This window comes from Microcebus murinus, chromosome 11, assembly GCF_040939455.1.
Source record: "Microcebus murinus isolate Inina chromosome 11, M.murinus_Inina_mat1.0, whole genome shotgun sequence".
Taxonomy (NCBI): domain Eukaryota; kingdom Metazoa; phylum Chordata; class Mammalia; order Primates; family Cheirogaleidae; genus Microcebus; species Microcebus murinus.
The window spans coordinates 25,905,333-25,911,534 of NC_134114.1; positions in this window are offsets into that span (position 1 = coordinate 25,905,333).

Genomic DNA, 6,202 nt, shown 5'->3' on the forward strand with positions numbered 1-6,202 from the left:
CGATCCCCAGCCCTTGTGCCATTTGAGCCCCTACTCCTGCCCGCCCCTAGAGAAATGAAAGTAGTAATATATAAATGCGTATAAACAATGCCAAGGCATTTCCTTCCGTATGTTGCAGGTTGTCTCCTTCACTGCTCCTACTTCTTAGCTAGCTACCCTGTAATTTCATCCAGAAGCGGTTTGGGATCCCTCCTAGATGCGTTCCTATTGAGTTACAAACAGCGAGTTACACGTCTAAAAAAAAAAAAGTTCACTACTACACTAGGGAAACTTAGAAGAACTTGAAAGGGTGTAAGTGATGCTCATGAGAGCGTTAGAAACCTTTTTTGATTTGTCATCTACCATGTCTATGAATAATTAACGATTTCCAGCTTTCAACTGTAATACACGATCTTTTTTAAAACTACAATAAAACAAATAATCGCAAATAAATAGTCTCACTACTTTTACAAATCACTTTCTCTCTTCTAGGTATAGTGTGTGTGTAGGTGGCCTAGCATCATTTTTGACGTCTCTAAGAATTTGAACGGAGCTAGAAGTGGGTGCCAGAGAAATCTCTGCACTAATCCTTAGTATTGCTGGGTTTATGTATTTTGAGGCAGGTGATAAAATCAAAAGCAAAACTTGGCACAGTTGTCATCAAGATCTTTTAGGCAATACTTGATGAGTTTCAGAATTACTTGAGGTCTCTTGTGGCTTTCCTTATGAAGAGTTGCCTCCCACTACAGGCAGGTACCTTCTCTTTTCCTCCATCTCTGATGTCCTCCTTGCCTGTCTCTATCTCTTGTTCCTACCTTTGTTCATGTCTAAGTTTCCTTACCCCCACCTCTTTTGTTTTTATTCTAAGAAACTTAGAAAGAGAAAATTACAAAGAATGATATAGCAGATACCCAGATTGATACATTAATATTTCATCCAGGCCAGTCATGGTGGCTTACACCTGTAATCCTATCACTGTGGGAGGCTGAAGCAGGAGGATCGCTTGAGGTCAGGAGTTCAAGATCAGCAAGACCCATCTCCACTAAAAATACAAAAATTAGCCAAGTGTGGTGACATGCACCTGTAGTCCCAGCTACTTGGGAAGCTGAGGCAGGAGGATTGCTTGAGCCTAGGAGTTTCAGGTTGCTGCGAGCTAGGCTGATGCCAGGGTACTCTAGCCCAGGCAACAGAGTGAGACTCTGTCTCAAAAAAACAACAACAACAAAAAACACAACATTTCATCCCAATAGTACAGATATAGCTTGAGCTTGAGCTAACACCTAGGATCAGATTCACATGAATCAGAGATCTTACCTAGCAACAAGCTTTACTAATATAAAGATATGGGTCAGCAAAAGGCTCAGACAAGGCAGATAGAGGTCTGGGAAATCTCACATGACTCTTCAGATCCTTCCTTCCTGCATGGCATACATACTCTTTCTTACAGGCTGAACTGTTTCTCTTTCTTGTGCCCCTTTACCCCACTGCTCAAGAGCCACCAACTTGTTATTTTAAAAAATCAAACATTTATCTTGTCTCTCATATGAATAGTATTTCAGAATAACCAAACAGTTAATGAAAGAATGTCTTTCCTTAACATTTTCACTATTTTGCTACTCCCAATAAAATAGTAGATTTAAGCTATAATCATAAATGGCTGCTAAAAAAATTAGGCAAAAAGCCAATGGAGGGATGTCTTTGTCCATTCAGCTGCTATAACAAATCACCGTAGACTGGGGAGGTTCAAACAGATATTTATTTCTTACGGTTCTGGAGGCTGGAAAGTCCAAAATCAAGGTGCTGGTAAATTTGGTTCTTGATGAGAGTACCCTTCCTGGCTTCTCATAATGTTCTGTGGCAGGCTGACTCTAAGAAGGCCCTAAATGACTCCTTCCTCCTAGAATTCATTCCATTGTGAAATTTGAGTGTGGGCTGGCCTGGTGACTTGCTGTTAACCAATAGAATGTCACAGGGTGATGGGATGCCACTTCCATGGTTAAGTTCAGTGATTGTATCCTTTGTCTTGCTAGCAGACTTTCTCTATTGCGTTTTTAGCTTGTACGCTTTGATGAGGTAAGCAGTCCTTTGGACAAGCCTACATGACTAAAGATCTGAGGGCAGCTCTTAGACAACAGCCAGCAAGGAACTGAGTCCCTCAGTCCAACAACCCTCAAGGAACTGAACTCTGCCAGCAGCCTTAGGTAGTGTGGAAGCAGATCCTTCCCCAGTCGAGCTTTCAGATGACCCAGCCCTGTTCTGCACTTTGATGGCAGCCCTGGGAAATACTCTGAAGCAAAGGTTCTAGCTAACCCATGCCTGGACTGGACTCCTGACCCACAGAAACTGTGAAATAATAAATGTGTGTTATTTTAAGCTGCCATTTTGTGATTGTTATGTATTGGTAGATAATTAAAACATGCAAGAACTAGTTTATTCCTTATAACAATGCTTTGAGCTACATGCTAATAGACAGCCCAGTTTTACAAATGAGGAAACTCAGGCACAGACATTAAGTAACTTACCCAAAGTAACTCACCTACACTAGCAGGGGAGGGTCTTTTTATCCTACCCCACAATATTCCCTTGACACGTAAGAGTCAAGATGAGTGACATGATGGTGTGGGTGTGTTTTTGTTGTGTTGATGCAGGGGAAGTGAGGGTGGGAAGTGAGGGTAGGAAATAGTTGTAAGACAGTATACAAATGCAGGATGTTACTATGTCCATATCTCTGGGTTAACACTTACCATCCAAGCAGAAGTCATGCTTCTTTACCTTGTGTGGGTCCTACAAACATTTGGAGAAGAAATGGGGGGGTGTATAACCAGCATTAGCTAACTGTGAAAGTTGCAGATACCAAGATGAAATCACTTTTGTTAGATCCAGACAAAATAAGGTTAGGAAGCTCCCAAAATGAGAAGGCTTATGATCCCGTGTCTGAGATAAGAACTGTTTCCAAGGACTTTCTAAAAACCCTCTCCTGTCATTCACACATCTCCTGCTTTGATAAGGTTTTATCACTAGACATTCCTTAGGACCCTGTAATTCAGATAAGACTTCTCTGAAGAACACTTGCCCAGTAAAGGAATCTCCATCAATGAACTGACAACAGCTCTGGCTTTGAACCTCTGGAACCAATAACCTCTGTTTCTAAGCAATTTATGCAAATATTTTTGCTAACAAAAGCTCTTCTTGCCCTTCCCTTACTTAGTGCACTGGTGGTTTGTCATTCTGTGCATTCCAGTTATAATCCTTTTTTCTATTCCCAAGTAAACCCAACATATTTAAAGATAATTTTCTCTAGTATTTTTTTATAAGGTTCACATAATCAATCCTTATTTCCCAAAGAAGGAAAATGTGAACCCCTCAAAAATCCCCAGTTTTCAACAAATTGATTTTCCTAAAACATTGCCCTGATTACATGAAACCATTGATCACAAATTAACAGTGACTCCTTAGCTGCTAATTTAAGTGCAGGCCTCACCTTGGCATCAAAAGCCTATGATGTTTCTTCTGTCGTCCACTTCTAGCCTTATGTGCCTTAGCCCTCTATGAGTAATTCATTCCAGGCAGACTCCACATTATGCTGTTGTCTATACATAGCCTGCAATTTCCCTGCTTCTCTGTCTTTTTCCATACTATTTTTCCCTGTGTGGAACACTTTGTGTCTCATACTGATGAATCAAAATCCCACCTATCTGCAATATTTCAGGCATTCTCAAATAATGCTAGTAGGAGTGTGGATTTTTTGGAGGGCAATTCAGCAATATTTATTGGCAATGTCGAACGTTATCTGAGCCCTGTGTTCCTGGAAAAGCACTTAAGAAATCCTGCCATCCTTTTGTTCTGGGAAATGCTTGGCTTGCTGCAAAAAATCACTCTTCCTTTTATAACTTAAAACTTTCTTATTAGCCTAAGATAGGGCCAGACACGGACCTTCTAAATTCCCTCTTTTTTTGGTCTCATAAAGATTAGCTGACATGTTTGTTGAAAAGTTTAATCTGAACAAAATGACAGCTAACTTGGACTTGGCCAAACTTTAGTAGGATTTCTCTCCTTTGCTCAGACCCCTCAACTTTGGCCCACCTTGGCCACTGGGACAGGGAACAAACTCTCCTTAATGGCCCCTCTGGAGAACTGGTTGAGCTCAGGGAAAAGCATTCTCCGATCCTCTGTCCCTTCAGCATTGCCACTCATCTCGTCCCCACACCTGGTTCTTTCTAGCCTTGTTTACATCTCCCTATAAAAGAAAGTCCATTTCTGCCAGACCACTGAGCTGCAGATGTCATGGTCTCAAGGATCTGGTAGGTCTCAGAGCCTTCTTCCCGTTGCAATAGTCTCCTTCCTCTAATCGAAATAATTCTTTTGAATAATGTCTCTCCTTACCTAAGGCTAACTCAGTTTTTTATTTGACACTATTAACAACTTAAAAAATATCTAGACTTTTTCACCAATTCCACTTCTAGAAATTTAATCAAGGAAAATAATTGCATGCATATAATTTTTTTAAAAGAATCATCATGACACATTATTTTTAATTAAAAAAAAAACCCTAGAAACAGCAAAAATACTTCCCAAAACAAAAAGGTTAAATAAATTATGCAGCCATTAAAATTATGTTTACAAATGCTCCTTAATAGCATTTGAGGATTCTCTTAATAATATTCTCTTAGGCCAAACCAGAGAGCAAGATACAAAAATATGTAAAAAGCTAATGTCAAATGGTTTGTTTCATTACTATGCTTAAGAATAAAAGTCTTAAACATATGCAGAGAAAGACTGAAATAAATACTTCAAAAGGTTAATATTTAACATTTGGTGGGATGATTAATTTAGTAAAATTTTTATCCTAAATACTTTTATGTATTGTGTAAGTTTTCCATAGTGGGTATTTTTATATAATGAGAAAAGAACAAGATATTTTTAAAAATATAACACTCCAAGCATAACAAAGCAAGAAATTGTGTCTGGCCATCAAATATTACCTTTTTCCATAAGCTTTTTTTATACTCTCAGCTGGATATTATTTCTCTTCCCTGTGACTCCCTAGCTCTTTGCCTTCTACAGCTGGTAAAACAATCTATTTTACACTGTATCATCCATATACCTCTTCTACATCCATGTACCTTTAACCTACTGTCCCCTATGAGGCTGAAAACTCAGGGAAGGTAAGAATTGCTAAATGCCATAGTAGCACCTGAAGTAGCACAGTATCTTGCATACAGTAGATGTTTATCAATTCTAGCCACACCACACCTGTAATCCTAGCGCTCTGGGAGGCCAAGGTGGGAGGATGGCTCAAGGTCAGAGGTTGAAACCAGCCTGAGCAAGAGCGAGACCCCATCTCGACTATAAATAGAAAGAAATTAGCCAAACAACTAAAAATATATAGAAAAAAATTAGCCAGGCATGGTGGCACATGCCTGTAGTCCCAGTTACTAGGGAGGCTGAGGCAGGAGGATCACTTGAGCCCAGGAATTTGAGGTTGCTGTGAACTAGGCTGATGCCACGGCACTCTGGCACTGGCAACAGAGTGAGACTCTGTCTCAAAACAAAACAAAACAAAATTCTAGCCACATGCTTTGGAGTTTACATTTGCATATCCCATGCTCTGAATTATTGTTTCTTACTTCAGCTTTTATTCATGATATGCTCAATAAAATTCCTTCTATATAATCTATTCATTGTTCAAAAGTCAAGTATAGAGGTTTGACTGGAAATATCCACATTTCTACACTGGAAAATCACCCACACTGATCATCATGCGAAGCAGTTCTATACTGTTATTGCATTTCTGCAGCAACCCATGTGCTTCGCTTGCAGGGTTGCTTTTATTTAAGGTTTGGAATTTAAAAGTTGGTTTATTAGATGAGACATTGAAATTTCCTAGACACTTACCTACTATCTCCTTTTTAGCCCCTCACTTTCAGCACCTCACCTGATTTCACACTTGTAAAATTAGCCTTCCAGTTATAATTCTGGTCATAGGTCAAATTGTGAAAACAATGAAAATCATCTTGTCCATCTCCCATCATCCTTGTGAATCACTTTCCCTCATGTCTGGGACTTATTTGCGAGCCTAAGATGCTTTCCAGTTGCCCATAACCAAACCTTGGGCATTTCTAAAGTGAAGACATACAAAGACTTCAAGTGTGTAATGAAATCCCCTTCCCCTCAGAAATATTCAGATTATATTAGCGGATCCTCTGAACATCAATGTTTTAAA